At 37.3% G+C, this 17,094-nt stretch overlaps 1 long non-coding RNA gene across 1 annotated transcript; it reads right to left on the reverse strand.

Annotated features, from left to right (window-relative positions):
• Positions 1-565: 565 nt before the first annotated feature.
• LOC107312990 lies at positions 566-1,329 on the reverse strand. The gene is made up of 3 exons (XR_004307158.1): positions 1,256-1,329; positions 930-1,041; positions 566-822 (listed from the first exon to the last, which is right to left on the reverse strand). It is a non-coding gene; the product is annotated as an uncharacterized LOC107312990 (long non-coding RNA).
• Positions 1,330-17,094: the final 15,765 nt, after the last annotated feature.

Below are 17,094 nucleotides of genomic sequence, written 5' to 3' on the forward strand. Positions count from 1 at the left end.
TTCTTGTGACATTTTCTTGTCTTCAGTTAGTTGGTTGTTTCCATTTTTGTAAAGTAATAAAAAATAAATAAAATTTTTTTAAAAAGCTACAAAATGCAAATCACACACACACATAATCCACAGCAAACAAAACATCAGCAGCAACCAATAAATAAATAGGAAAAAAAAAAAAAAAAAGTAAAGAAAGGCAGACAGACAGATATACAAATACAGCAAAGCAAAGCGGTTCACTGTTGTTTGATCCAGGAATGTCTTTATGTCAGGTGTGATCTTCCGTAATGGTGGGTCCTGGAGCTTTTCTTGTTCAATGGACGACGACTAACGATGACAGTACAAACCCTTATTCATAGTCCAAAGCGGTCGAGACAGCTCTTTCGGAGTGATAGATTCTGGCTTCGGGATCTCAGCAGGAACTCCTTTGTTCCTGTCTTCCAGGCCTTGTAAATTTAAGTCAGCAGTTAAGAGAAAGCAGGAAGAATGCAGCTTGTATCTTGCCTTCGCAGGATACAATGGTATCATCCCCCAATCTCCTGTATCAAGCTGGTTTCATTTGCTCCCAGGCCAAGTTTTCAGCCAATAAACACTCCTGGGCCCTCCCATTTGAAGGCAAACAACCCCAATGAGATGCTTTCAAATGCAAAATTGCCCACAAAGTGATGTCGATTGCCTCATGCTGATTTAAGACACTCCTTACCAATCTCAGACAATGTCATGTAGAAAAGAAAGGCTGCCAAATACTTCTTGAATCCTCTGCATTATACTCCATCTTCATATTCATTGTTGACACCTAACAATTTAAATCTCTTCCCAGAAATGGCATGTCTGTACAGGATAGAAAATAAAATGGATATATTTTTATTTTGCTTTATTCACAGCAGTTTCAGGCTTTTACTGGAGCCATCATTACAGAAGCACAGCCATTAACAGACCTCATATTTTTATTGTGAAGTCATTCATCTTTTCAGATGACAGGCAGACACAAGCCTTACTACGCAGGTGGCAAAGATTGGCTTGCCTTTTCTTCTCCATGGAAGCATTTCACTATTTTAAAGAACATAAACAAAATAAAATAAATAAATAACCACACATATACAACTGCACATATCAAAGACTGATTGAAGAACAAATGTCATATGGAATAAAAAATACCACACTGCATTTCTTATCAAATGCATAGTAAATGAGAATGAAGGAAGAGGGTAAGTGGTAACAGAAAAGAACAATAGACAACAAGAAATACAGAGAAGTTTCTTACATGTTCACTTTGCCTCTTCAATGAATCACGTATGCCATTCTGCATCTGGAGAAGATGAGAAGTTTCAGGAAACCTGGGAAAAATGAAGAGAGAGTTTCTAGAGGAAGAATAATAGCTCTGGAACATGGAGATAAATCCAGGGACATCTACAAAAAGTTTCCATCCTGCTTCCGGATATATCAGAAGGATTTCTGCTTTCAAAGGACACAGAACTCATATTTCTGTTTGCTGCCTAGAAAACAAGGGTGATTCACCCTGAGAAACTTATACATAAGAGGAGAAATAGGAACTGGTAAGTTTCAAATTAGGGAATGCTTAAATAAAGCACTGTCATTTGACACAAATACAAGTGCAAGCACTATCACAAGAAACAAAGATTTCTTTTAATGCAAGTATCTATGAAAGAATGTAAACTACTCTAAGGAAATGTGATCAAAATTCTACAGTGTAAAGGAAATACTTAAAGGGGAGTGCAAAGGGAATTGGAGATAACTGGAACTTAAGCTAAAAAGAAATAGGGCAGCAGAGACCAATTTTATCAAGTAATACTGGATAATCAAGAGTGGAAGCAATGAAAATTTTTGTAAAACTTGAACAGTCTGAAAATGGAAAGGAATTAGAGATTCCCATGTGAATCAGATTCAAGCTGAAGAATAAGAAAGAGACTGTTATAAGAGAGGGAGATTAAGCACACAGCAATCTCGTTGCATCAAGACCTTGGATTCTATTTTGCATATCTAGTTCTCTAAGAGACAGTACATTAAGTAGCTGTAGCTTTCCCACCTTCCAAGCAGCACTCCTGTCATAAGTTTAATCAAGTGTTCTTGGATATGTTTTAAGATCTATAGTCTTAGAATCGGTCTTTCCTCTGCACATAATACATTTCCTTTTCTTGCCGTGCTTGTTTGTCAGCATCAAAATATTTTTCTTAAAGATCTGAAGTCACCTCCCTATTTGCATTCAGCATGTGTTGGACCACACACCCCAGGAAGCCTGATTCACGTCCCACACTCATCATTGCTTAAAATAAAAAGTCTATCAGAAACTATGAAAAAAGCATTTGTTCATATTTCACCGAGACAGTTTTTCCCTTATTTATATGCTTCCCATTATTTTGAAAATGGATAAGATAGAGCAGTAACTCTTCCACTGTATATTCCCATATGTACCTCTGATCCCTTAGGAATACAATCTCTCAGATTCCCCACAGCAAAAGACTGAGCTTGTGTGTCACATCCATGAGCTTGCTTTCTAAAAATTGATTATTCCTCATGCTTTGGCACACAATTCAAAATAAATGAAGGATTTTATATCTTTCCTAGACTGTGATGCAGACTGTAACATTAGCAAGCAGCAATACCTTCTCACAGTTCAACATTAGTCCTTCACAGATTTATCTGAATATTTTCTAGGAATTTATTAATCAAAATAAATAGAGGAAAACATGTACTATATTTAACAATAGTCCTTCAGGAGTGCAGGTAATCATTGTCTTGATTTGGAGTGGTGTCTTATTTACTTTTTAGGATTTTTTTTTTTTTTCTGTCTATTTCTGTGTAGTTATTCCAGCAAGGGCAAAGTCTAAGGAGAGGATTTTGCAAGATTTGTGATGGTCCAAAGTCTCACCGTCAATCATCATAGCTTTAAGAGATTTATAGTAATCAGAAATTGGATGCAATCCTATGTAGGAAGCTGCAACTTAGAATTATCCACTACAGCATTTATGCTGCAATTTTTGGAAATCTTTCAGACATCTGGGATCTCATGCTATGGAGCTCCATCAGGATAAAGATGGGGACTTGGAACTTACTTTGACATTCTCACCTATGGAGCAGGGTGAGCAGGATGCACCAAATGTGTTTAAACAAACAAAACTGTTTAGTTGATAAAATATTAATTATGGTCCTGAAAATGCTCATTGCTGAATCTGTAGATCTATTCAGAAGAAATTCCTGTTCAGAAAGACAAACAACTAAGATAAGTAGGACCAGCAATTAATGTTTTCTTGCAAAGCCTACCTAGCACACAACTTGGACAGCAAATTCAAAAGGCAAATGATAAGTAATTAGAAAATCACATTTCAAAGAAGTAATGGCATATTCTTAAGCAGATGCTGCACAGAATATGGTGTAAAGCAAGACTGTGATTAACAAGCTCAGAGATGTAGTGTTTTTTCTTTTTTCTTTTCCTTGGCTAAAACTTCTAGGTGTCTTCAAAGCAAACAGTCAGCATACATAAATAAGAGTCAGTGAAATTTAGCTGCTTCTAGATCCTCTGCTGAGCATATTGTCACTATTGCAATAGCAGGGTAGTAAGAACACACCTGGTGAATTTGTCACTGCTTTAGCAGAAAATCCAAAAGAATTCCCTCTCCTGATAATATGCCCCTATATCATCCTTAAGAATATGGGGATCCTTTTAGCAAAGAACTATTGCTAAAGAGCACAGGAAAAGCTGATCTTACTGAAATTCACCCATGAAATTGTCTTTTTTTTTTTTTTTTTTTTTTTTTTTGGTGTGTGTGTTCAAATGCAGGAAACATCATTGCCTTACAACCCTGAGGCAAAAGGAGGGGCTCACAACCTAACTCAGTTGCCCAAGAGCAGCTCTGCAGGGGCTGGAGCTATGCACAGCCTTAACAATTCTATCAAGATTTAGTACCTATTATTAATAAAAAATATTAATTCACCATAGAATCCTATTGCTTTCTGTACTATAAAAGTTAGTTATCATCATCCTGACCTGGTTAGATGACCACCCAGCCCTAAAGATAAAACTACTAAAAATGCAAATGGAGGATTGGAGATTGAGATAAAGAAATGGCGGATTTATTAAGTAATTACTATATATTTTGCCTTTAGATGACTAAAGAGGATTGATGGACTTCTGCATACCATATTCCATGGTATAATACATCTAGAAATTCTAGTGCAGAGATAGCGGTGGAAGTGGGTCTGAAAAGATTAGTCACATATTAAAATAGACATAGTACTACATCTAGCTATACATCGCTAAGAGACTGAAAGGAAATGAAGACAGAAATGAAGGAAGCATTTTGACAGAAATAAGAAGATTAAAATATTAGAATATCAGAACTATTCACGAAATAGCCACAGAGAAGACCCTAGTTACTTTACCCAGACTGACAAAACTATCATGATGATTTCTCTAATCAGAGCCACAGAAACAAAATCAAACTTTTTGGAGAGTAAGACTCCTAGCACTGCCCGAAATAGCACAATTAAGTGTGTATTTGCAATATAGATGATCAAAGCATGCAAAAAATCAGTAGCCTCCACCGGCCAGCATGATATATGCTGATTTACTTGCTACTCAGGTAGATTTGGGTACATCCACTGACCCATCACTGGCCTTTGATACCAAAACTGTTTGCTTATGAAAGTCCTATGACTAGAGAGCAAACACATTCATACCATATATTGCCTTAAATGGGAAGCAAAAATGAGGAAAGCCATTAGCTAGATTTTCTTTTGCCTTGAACTACCAGTATTGATTTTGCCATCCTATTACTTTCATTGTGAAGTAAATGGAGGTTAGGGGCATTTTAATACTAGATCAGGTCATGTAAGTTAAGATCTTCTTTGTCAGAAAATAATGCCTCTCCCACTAATGGCAGAAGATACCCTTTTGAGAGAGTGTTCTTAGAAGAATAATGTCATTTTCACTATACACAAATAAGTTCAGTGTATCTGTAAAGTAGTTGAGAACCACTGAAGGACGACAGATTGCTATTATGCAGCACACAGTTATTGTCAAGTTAATTTAATATCAGCTCTCAGCATATAGGATGTATGAAAAACATCACAGTGAGTGATGGTCCTGGAAAATATGCTTTGGCAGTGACTCAACACGGATATAAGTGATAAAGGTCTCTTAAGTAGCTTAATGGGGATCTTTTTAAGATGCAGCATGCAGCAAGCACGTGAAAACATCATACACTTTGTTTTTTCAGTAGAATTTGTTAAGAGCCTACCCTGAAGATTACCTAACAAAAATTAAGGAAAGAAGCAAGCAAAACGAAGAATCTCAGGTCAAATACACACTAGTGAGAGCAAAACAGCAGAACTGAAGTGAACAGAAGCCAATGTCTGGACTGTGGGACAGCCCATGCATCTACCTGAAGAAGAAAAGGGGACGTTCTGGAGATCTCCTGAAGTGCTCAGAGCAGGGAATACCAGGTTTTCTATGAAGCACAGGGATTCTACAACAGACAATCTCTTGTGCTCCAAGACAGGGAAGTGAAGGATGAGCAGAAATGAATTAAGGGAGACACAGCATCTACAGCATTCAATTATCCATTGAATAAGAATGACAAGATTTACCTCCCTTCGGATGCTAAGCACAAGTGAGTTGGAGGTCTGAATCAAGGTCTAAACCCTGCTCTACTCCACGGGCTGTGCTCCCAGGGCCTGATGGGTTAATAGAATCAAGTAAATTTCTTTGAGAATACATATTTAAAAAACAAAGAAAAAGAAAAATATGAAATCTCACATCTTGATGCTTGTGCTATAATTATATTTAAAGTTCAATACCTTTAGATTAAATGATTGTCAAAGTAAGGCGAGTTGTATTTCAAATGCATTGAATGCATTGGAAAGGTTTTACATTTCACATCCTTTCAGAAAAATGTTCTTGGATTTATTTTAGCCTATTAGGGAATGGGAAAAACTGCTAGGCAAGAGACAGGATTCACACAAGAAGCAGTGAGAAGACAGCGTGAGCAAGATGGCATTACCACAGTAAGCTGTGGAGTAAGTAGATTTTATTAAGAAGAGGATTAGAACAGGGAATAAACTGGGTGAGAAGGATCAGAACTTCCTGGCTGCACAGTTTCTCCCAGAAACCCTACTGAACAAGGTCAGTATTTTCAAGTCAAGACACTTGTACAAATGCATGAAAATAAAACCTTCCAATACTTTGTTTTAAACTAATTTATGCATGCTGTTAACTGTGGACCTGCCATCTATCAGGCCTTGCATTATTATGAGGGTTAGGATATGTGTAATGAACAAAGACAAGGGCATCCACAAGACAGAAAGCTACTCCTATGAACAGAAGAGTTAAATGTTATTATTCCAGAGCTGGATTCTGCTGCTGCATCTGATGCAGGACACATTTGCATAGCACAATGCGGCACAGTGCACAGACACTTAAGCTGGATGACATCAAGCTCCACTGAAGCTAAACAAAACAGTTCCTTGTGAGCCAAAGTGGGAATGTCATACTAATGCAGATCTGCTGGCTTATGTATTTAAGCGACCGAAGACATAACTGTAGAACAATGCTCTAATGTGATGTGTAAAACATCTTGGATGTAATGTTTAACTAGTCCTTTACATTAAACTCCATCATCAATTAGCAATACATATATAACATAAACATTCACCTCAAGACTGTAGAGTCCGAGCTGCAGAGTCACAACTGTGACTAAAGCTCACTAGAATTGCATGAAGTTTGCCATGCTAACTATAGGAAAGAATAATAAATAAAAAGCCAGAAGCAGCTTCAGGGGGAAATAACCCTGATGCTGTCCAGCATTCCAGTTATTCTATCTGTAAAATGAAACTAAAGAAAAATTACCCCTTTTCTCCCAGACTTGTGAAAATTACAGTTTGAGCACCTGGGTGTGACAATGAAGGTTTACAGAAAAGCCTACAAAGGAGCTGTTTTTGTATTTGTAAGTAGTGCTAGAACAGTGAACAGTGGATAAAGCTGAGCACCTTATATTATGCTTAAAGATTAAAGGTGGCAAGCATTGGATGTGGGTCTTGCACTTTCTGCGCACTGAAAAAGCAGCAACCAAGTTAACTTCACTGCAACTTGCATCCTCAAAACAGCAATGTTGAAAAGATTCTGGCATCAACCTCTTTTGAGTATTTCACTTGGAAATCCCAGTGATAGCGTTAAGTTCTTATAAGAAGACTCCAGGCTAGGCTTTCACAAATGCAGAAAAGCCAGTCTGCTTCATTATACATTTTTATCATACTCTTTTCCTCATTCTATACTGTTCCATATTCCAAAAGGGGAGAGATTTCCCCTTATGTCCAAAATAGTTCAATAACCCAGATATATAAAAGTATCAGTACAAGCTTCCCCTTCTAGGAATGTTCTGACAGAAGAGGCCCTGATGACAAAAATCCAGCTTCCATACAACTAGGCCTGAAGTAGTTTTTACCACCTCTGCCTGAGAAAGCAGTCATATTACCATAACTTCATGTTTATGCTTGGGAGCGAGTTAAAACAGACAAATCGATTTCTATCAGACTCAGTCCAATAGATTCCTACTATAAAGAGACAACCAACATGATTATGACAAGACAGTTGGATGTGTTTATGGCCATCAGTCAATTATAGCATTAGGATTCCCTTACTCCCTGACAGATGACTCTGCTTTTGCAATCAGCATAATCACATGAAAATTATAACCTCATCACCCATCAATATCAATTGTACATGATGCCAGATCAGTTTGAAGAAATAATTAGTTTCTGTGCTGCTGTACTGGGATTCCCCAGATTAAGCACATTAAATGGAAAGTACGTACATGTGTGCAAAAACTAATGATGTAAAGTCATAAACATTTGGGAGCTGAAGTGTACAATAACTAGAAATAATTGAGCAGCGCTATATATCCAGATATTTTAATTACCCTCCTGGCAATCTATCAGTCACAGAAAATGTATGCTTACTCCTCATTATTTCACAGGAAGATGAAAAGGTTTTTTCCCTCCTGCTCCCTCTTTCTCCCATGAAAAAGCTTTATTTGTTCAAATTTACTTCAGGGAATGAAATTGGCTTTTAGGCCTAAAATTACAGAAGAGAGACTCACTTAGATTCCCACAGGAACATCTTGCTTGGGTGACAGCTCTGCCCACTAAAACACGATGCAAACAACAAAGAACACCATCCTCCATTCATTTGCTCCCTGACAAATCTGGTGTAGGAAGGAGAGTCACCATGATCAGCATTGCAATGAGCACATCCAGAGCACAGATGCTGAGAAGAACCTCTAAAGGAAGTAACATCACCTGGCTTAGTACCTGGATCTTTGTCAGATTTCAGACAGTCAGATGGCAGCTGTGTGGGTCCATCAAGTGAGAAGTGAGATAAGTTCTTGGTCAGGTGAGGAAGGGATCCTGTTTGATTTGGGTAGTTTGGGCAGGAGGTAACAGCTGAATGGGGGCTTTCTAATCAGCAATATGGCAAGGAAAATGGTCTCTTTAAGTTTGATTTTAATGTTCAGGTCCTGCTGCATAGCTTGAGAAGACTTTTAGATGCCTATGTATTATTGAGAGCTAGTGAGACAGAAGTCTAGAGTCACCAAGGTACTTTTCTCTTTATTGTTCTTTACATTGCCCAGCGTGATATTATTTTTGCCAAGTACCACTGAGAGATATTTTTATAGTAGAGTTCATACTGACATTATGTGAGGAAAAACACAATGTTACATGAGTTTTATGATCCCAGCAGAAAGAGAAGTTAACTATTCTTCTGGACCCTTGCAGCCATCTAAGCTACATTAAAATATTAAATTCAGTGATTAGTTTACAGTGTCTCTCGCTTCTTCTCTGCATACATAATCACTTTTTTGAGAAGCAGTAGAAGTGATTTCCCTTTTTCTATGCATCTTTTTTCATTATTATTTGGCTGTGGTAAGGAAAAAAGGATTTGTAAATTGTAGTTTTTCTTTGAAGTATACACATGTTAATCACACAAGCAAAAATATGAAAATAACATAATTTAGCTTTTTTTAAATTATTATTATAAAAAACACACACACACAAAAACACACTTTTTTCCTTATAGCAGCTTTCTTATCTGCATTCTAAGCACATAGCAGCAGTCCACTGTTGCCTACAGACTTTATCTTTAATAGTATGTAAATGTTGGTAGTGTACACTTTGGAATATAAACCAGGATGTGCACCTAGTAAGTGGCAGTAAGGCATGACTCCAGTCCTCCGCAAGCCTCATCACTGTTCTGAGATGCCACTTTAGCGCTAGAGCCCTGCTACTGCTATCTGTGGAGTTGTGAGAGTGCAGACTGCTGTAAGATGTATCCTATTTTTTTTTTCCCCTTACTCCATTTGCTATTGGAGAGAAATTACTGCATTGAAAAGCTCTACTGCTCTAATATAGAGTAAATAAGTGGGACATCCTCTGTGTTAAGTATCAAGCATTTCCTACACTTGCGGCTAGTGGTACAACTCCTAGGAGAAAGGAACAAGTATCAGACCTTCTTCCTAAAACTGAATGTGTAACAGAAAGCAAACTTAGCTCTGCAACTACCTACAGGCTTGCAGAGTCAAGAAAAGTAAAAGATCCAGTATAACTAGTTTTTGAACTAGCCTGCTCAAAGAAAATTTATTAGGTATGAAAAAGTGAATGGATAGAGACAATAGGTAACAAGGCAAATTGATCCCTGCCCAACTCAAATCTCTCCATCTTTCCATTGCAACCCAGCAATTTCATTCAGTTTGCCACCCCATAATTTTCAATAGAAAACAGATATCCTAATTTTCATCTGCAAATCCCTCAGCAGCTGCAGGCTCCCTTCTGGGAGCTGAAGGAGGATGTCTGCTCAGCAGCAGATCCCTAGGATACTCACTGCAGGAGCAACCTCTGGCCAAATAAAGGAGTTGCACGAAGCTTCACTGGCATTGCCTTTATAGTCAGTCAAAGTCATCACAAGTTAACATACTTTCAGATGGAGGCAATCACACATCATCGTATTTCAGTTACACTAAGAATGAGACAAGACAACAGCTGATGTCTGTGTGATACAAAATTAAGTTGGCTTGGATGTACGAACAAATTTGGTAGACCCCTCACACATTTAAGTGTCTTGCAGTACTGACAGGCAGAAACACAACAGTTGATATCCTTAACAGCAGGCTGCATGCAGACAAGATCCTCAGGCAGCTCCTGAGCACTTGACTGTTGCACGACTGTGGTTTCCCAGCAGCATGACAGCTAGCAGACAGGTTGTGCTGGGAGGTGAGGAGCTGTACATCCACTGCTAATGCGTTAAGTATATCCTAAGGCTTAATGTTCTCCATTTAGAGATGCCACAGGAACTCCAGCCCCTACTGCAGCTGCCAGGTGGTCACAGAATTTTCCCTCCTAATGTGCTAGATGTCAAGGGGAGGGCAGCTTCAATTTCTTCAGCTTCTGTTGCTGCTTTGAGCAAAGCCTTCTGTAGATTAGCACGGTGAAACAAGGAATAATTTCACTCTGCAATTGCAGGACGCAATTTAAATGCATGTCTACCACTGAGAATATATTATCTGGAAAAGTGACTGGAGGTCATAGAATCAGAATCACAGAATTGTAAGGTTGGAAAGGACCTACGAGATCATCTAGCCCAACTGTCCTGCCATTACTATTGCTATCACAGTCCACTAAATTATATCTTGTAGCTCTCATCTAGATGCCTCTTGAACACTGCCAGGGACACCACTACCTCCCTGGGCAGCCATTCCAATGCCTGACCACTCTCTGACAGAAAAAGATTTTCCTTATATTTGATCTAAATCTCCTCTGGTACAACTTGTGGCCATTTCCTCAGGTCCTGATTGTTGCCTGGGAGAAGAGGCTAAACCCCTCCTCATCACAGCATCCCTTCAGGAAATTGTAGAGGGCAGTGAGGTCTCCCCTGAGCCTCCTCTTTTCCAGACTCAACAATTCCAGATCCCTCAGCTGCTTGTGCTCCAGACCCCTTGCCAGTTTTGTTGCCCTTCTCTGGATGCGTTCTAGGACCTCAATGTCTTTCTTGTAGTGAGGTGCCCAAAACTGAACACAACACTTGAGGTGTAACCCCACCAGTGCTGAGTACAGGGGGATGATTAACTCACTGCTCCTGCTGGCCACACTATTTCTGATGCAGGCCAGGATGCCATTGGCCTCCTCGGCCACCTGGGCACACTGTCAGCTCATGTTTAGCTGAACATCAACCAACTCCCCCAGGTCCCTTTCCTCTTCACAGTCATCCAGCCACTCAGTCCCAAGCCTATAGCACCACATGGGGTTACTGTGGCCAAAGTGCAGGACCTGGCACTTGGCCTTGTTGAAGCTCATCCCATTGCCCAGCGATCCAGCTTATCTGGATCCCTCTGAAGGTCCTCCCTACATTAAAGCAGACAGACATTACCTTCCAGTTTGGTGTCATCTGTAAACTTACTGAGGGTTCGCTCAACCCCCTCATCAAGGTTACCAATAAAGATATTAAACAAGATGGGCCCCAGTAACAAGACCTGGGGGATACCACTTGTAATGTGTGTCCAGCTGGACTTAACTCCATTAGCTACTGCCCGCTGGGTCCTTAGGGCTGTCCTGTATATCATTATTTCTTTTCAGTCAGTATCACCTAGATTTAGGCTTTTGTTTTATTTATTCTATTGAATAAATTGAATATTTGTTTGCATCTAGTTCTGAAATTTTGCCATGACTGTCCTTGTTACAGAATCACTTCAGTAACATAAGACATCTGAAACAAGAAAACAAAGCATTCTGAAGCAGAGAAGGTTACCTTTCCACACTGTGTATTGCATGCACATTCATATTCAAAGTCTATCATGCCCAATTAAGCATCTAATCATATTGATCAACGCCCTTTTGCCTTTAAATACATGTGTCTGGAGTGAGGTCAGAAGCTGCCTTTAATTTAGGTATACAATTATTGGTTTCTTAAAAAGATTTCATGAATTGTATGTGATCTTTTTATTTCCCTATTTTCTTAAGTACCTCTACTAATATTTTTATTTTCTTACATATTAAATATTGAGATCATTTAAATGCAGAGAATAACTGAGTGCTCAGCTAAGTGCACAATAATGTAGGCAAACAAACAGTTCTGGATACCTTCAGAAAAAACTATTGCTAAGTAACATGCTTTATGTTTATAAATTATTGATCTGATAAAATTATTGCGCCAGTATATGTTTCTCTGTGCTTTCAGTCATTTCTAGTAGGCTCTTAGGAAGAAATGAATGACTCAGGTAAGACATATTCCGAAATACAAAGATGTATATTATCAAGAAAGAATAACTTCCATGGTGGCAACTTTGTTTTATCATAGGAGAGAAAAATATGGCAAATAATTGTTTTATTTCTGATGAGATGTTGTCATGGTTTTATGTTGTGGCTGAACTGTGGATTTTTTTCTATATTGTGTATTTACTGTTAAGTGAACTTTAAATGTACTTCTACTATAAATCTCTTCTTTTGAGAGGTGATTTTTTCTTTCGACTTGAGCTTCAAAGCAGAGCTCTATTTCATTCATTTTGAAAGTAGAAAAACCTGCTAAGTGATGTTGTTTCTAAGCCCTTAGACATCCTGAAGTGAGATGTCTTGCATTTAGGAGTTCACACTTGGTTATGATGGTTTGAATACACTTCAAATAGTACCTTTATCACAGCTTGACAGTTTCAGAAGGGATCCATTTTATGTTTTATGCGCAGAGTCTAAATGCTATACCACTCAAGCCAAACAATATGCATAATGCACACAATGGCTAATCTCTCCTAAATTCATTAAGAATGTTATGAATCCATAATTATTTAAATTAAAGAAAACCATTTATACTGATAATCTCAAACAAATATTGTGCTAACCACATTAAATTGCATTGTAAGCCAATTGCTTAGAAATACTTCCTACTACAAACATGATGTGAATAGACATACGGCAGAGTCGAGGAGTCTTTTTAACATAATAAAACTGTATTTCATGGAGAATGTGTTTTACTATGATCAACAGATAGTGCTGGTGAGTTAAAAGATATATATATACATAATATTAAATAATATAATAAAATATTGTATATTCATGATAGTGTATATATATGATAAGTAGATAGACAGGTAGATAGATGCAAGTTCAAACTTACTTACTGTAGCAGTCCTCAGAGAAAAAATCCACACTGCAAAATTCCTACAAGACATATATACCCTATGGAATACCATGTGGATATACTAGATGTTAGTGTGCAACATGGCTACAGATGCAAAACAAAGCTAGTCACTCATTTAAAAAAAAATTCAATGCAGTCTTCTCTCATGACACATTAAATATGATGGGCAGAAGTGGCAGGGTGCTAATTACTCTAGTGATGTGATCCATTTTCTAAATAGTGAAAGCATCAATAATTCATCTGGAGTGGCTGCTAAAAAATTTAATGTCTGACAATCCATGCTCAGAAAACACAAAGATAATCTTTGGTGCCTACTAGTTGGCATTCAGAGACTTCCTTTTCATTATAAAATATAAATGCATTGTTCCTACTTGAGGCAGTTTAGTTTATGAAAGATGGCAGATGTATAAAGTGTCTAGCTTTGATTGTTTGAGGTAGGAAGGCAGAGCCCAGCAGACAGAAATGCAGATGTCAAATACTTAATGAAAATGAGTTTTACAAGTACATTTAATAAAGTCTGAATGGTTTCTGCTAATAGTAGCAACCCAATTACATAGAAGTGAGCACAGCTATCTAAATACAAAAATACAGGATAATAATAATAAAAATAAATATTAATAATTCTGCTGACTGGATATTGCACTTCCAGTTACAAAGAACCCCTTGCTTATTCAAAAGAGCTTAATTTGGCAGCACCAACACTTCATGAAGAGAACATAAATGACTATAAATTCAAAGTATATTGCAGAAATGGAAAGGTAATGTGTTATCTTTGCTTACATGAATTTCTAACTTATTTTTGTCCATTGCTGCAGAAATACAAATAAATGATAAAAATCTGTCTATTTAGAACTGCCAGAAAATAATAAGCAGAAATATACTGTTTGAATGGGGACAGTTAAAGGCGTTGCTGCATCTCTCAAAATAATAATAATAATAAAAAAAAGATAGAACATCAGTATCTGTATGAGCTGCAGCTCCAAAGAAAAGCCTCGTGGTTCAGCTATTCTCAGGTATTTAGGCACTCAGCTCCAGTTCTAATAACTATGTTCCCTTAAATTAGTGACAATTAGATGATCAAATAGGAATTAGATTCTTAAATGGCTTTATGGATATGGGCCTGTGTCCTAGACTGAAACAGGTTAAAAGCTTCAATTAGAATGTAAGTGGGTCATAATCTAACAGTACAACTGCAACAAAACAGGTTTAGTAATGCTATTTCTCTCCTTAACTGCTCAAACGAAGTTTTAATGAAGATCTTATGAAACAATCTCACCATACGCAAACTGCTTAAGCCCTCAAATCCTTGAATCATCAATATTTCAGTTCCCAGGATTTTTCTCCCAGTAAGCCAGAGAAAGATCTATGTTGCTTTCCTTTACTAAAAATTTAGATTGATCCCTAAGAAGATGCTTCACTTTTGAACATTCTTGCCTCTGAGAGCAAATAATTGAATTCGATTAGTTATTATTTGTCTGTTAGCTGCTGAGACTACACTTGAAACTACTTGCCACATTGTACTTGTGTGGTATTTTTGCATTGTTTCTGTGACATTATCAGAAACAATGCACTTCTCATATGAGTCACTGTAATACATTTAATCTTAGAAAGCATCAGATTAATTTCTCTCCCAAACATGAGCTTCCAGTATGCAATGAGTAACAATCAGTCCAAGGCTTAACATTTTATAGGACTACTAGTGATGTGAAAAGATTCAGTTTTAGGCTTGGAAAGGAAGTTGTTTTCTTTTACTTAACTATACATACTTTTAGGGTAGCTCAAACTAAAATTCAAGATATTATGCAATTATTCACTTCTCAAAACTTTGAGGAAGAAAAATAAAACCAAAAAATAATTGATTTTCAGAGAATGGGCCAGGAAAATACAGAAACATTTTCTCAACTGAGTACTTTACTCAGAACAGCTTATATGAGAAATGTTGATCTTGTAACATTCATCTGCCACACAGACAAAATCTAAATGGGCTCCGTGCATATCAAAAACTGTATCTATGAACTGTACCAGAAGAACAGTTCTCAAGGAACTGTCAGTCATGCCAGGAAAGCCACACGAAATATCATTCCAAAGTCAACTTGTAAAATGAAATATAAAAGGTACTCACAAAAGGATAACTCCTAAACTACAATTAACGTACCTAATTTTATTGCAAGTAAACCAGTGTCCAAAATTTACAGCATATTTGAAATAATAAAAGAAATTAATTTCTATGTTTTGTTTAGAGAAGATACTTTACCATGAACTCCTACCAGAAATGTTCAGCCTCTACAATTAAAGGCTGATTTCAATGATTTACCTTCTATCTGTACCATCCCATGTTTATTAAATACTGTGGTCAGCAGTCAACCAGCTTTTATAAGCGCTTTCCTCAGAAATATCTTTTTTTTTTTTTTTAAATTTAATCTTGAGAACTGTTTGATATCCTTACCATATTCAGTTTTGTTAGCAGTCCACTCTTTAAATATTAGATATTACGTTGGGAAGGCTAAGTATCTATGTCAATACAGGGGAAAAAAAACTAAAAACTTAAAAAAACTCACTCATCTGAATAGAAAATGCAGAGATGAAAGAAAAAAAAAATGAGATGCCCAGAAAACCACTTGCTGTGAACCTGTTACCTCTGACAAAAGAAGCAAGGTTAGGAAAGGACAGGTCATCCAAGAATGCTAGCAGACACAAGCTTTTGAGGCTACTTATTGTTTGTAGGGCAAGACTAATACATGAGGAACACATTTCTGGAGGTACCAAAATATACACAGGAAAGCAAACATGAATTCTCACTGTAGCTGATTCAAGAACTCCAAGATTTTCTATGGAGAAGTCCAGTATTTCTAAAGTCAGAAAAAAAATGATCAGGAGTGAATACAGTAACAAGATTGAATAACATCATATTAAATGAGTTGTTTCATTATGACAGAATTATACTGTATTTATGTGGATATTTATACTAAATGGAGTTATGTTGATGTGCCTGTATATTACCTATGTCTAAAGGTATCTGGGTTTGTAAGGTGGAATGATACAAAGATAATAACAGATATTCAAAAGGTTATTTATAAGAAAAAACTCACCAATATGGATGCCTTCACTGGGAAATGCTAAGGCAATGTCCACCAGGGAGCAATCTCCAAGAGAGATGCAGCCTTAGTGGTGGTCAGCCCTTAAATGAGGTCTAGAGGAGGAGGAGTCAAGCTCCACCACTTCTGGGAGCACAGCTAAATTACACTCACCTGTGCTCCCACAGCTGACCTGACACTCACCTCAGTTGATTAATCAGAGGTTCAGGCTGTGATTACCAATTTCCCATACAGGGTTTTTACTGAAAATATTGTAACATTTCAAAAACAATGCATACCATTTTTTACCCTTGAAAAAAAAGTCCATAAAGATTCCAAAATTAGTAATCCAAATGTTAGGAATGCCAGACTCTGTCCTGCATTCATTTTAGTGGAAGGCTTCTGCAAGCACAGCTTGCAATTCACTTAACTCACAATAATTTCCAGAAGGCATTTTATAGTTTGCAGCATCCCAAATCCACCATCAGCTAGAATACTACCTACTGCTGCCTCAGGCTTTTCTAGCATAGGTTTCTTGGTCTGTACTGGTCATTACTTTGCACTGTTGCTGAAGTCTTGATAACTTCTAAATTATCTTTAATGTTGCTCTTTTCTCAATTTGCAGATTAAACCCACTGTGCCCATTCAAAGCCCTGTTTACTTGGATATTTTTAAGATATCTCTTAATTTTGTTATTACCTACTAAAAATGAATTTAAAATGTAACAAGTTAACTGAAAAGTTCCTATCGTTCAATTACCAGCTATCATACAGTTTGAAGACTTATCTAAACAATTTTTTTTTTAATTATTTCCCCCCCCTGCAGTAGTTGAAA

The sequence above is a fragment of the Coturnix japonica genome, chromosome 4, assembly GCF_001577835.2.
Source record: "Coturnix japonica isolate 7356 chromosome 4, Coturnix japonica 2.1, whole genome shotgun sequence".
Taxonomy (NCBI): domain Eukaryota; kingdom Metazoa; phylum Chordata; class Aves; order Galliformes; family Phasianidae; genus Coturnix; species Coturnix japonica.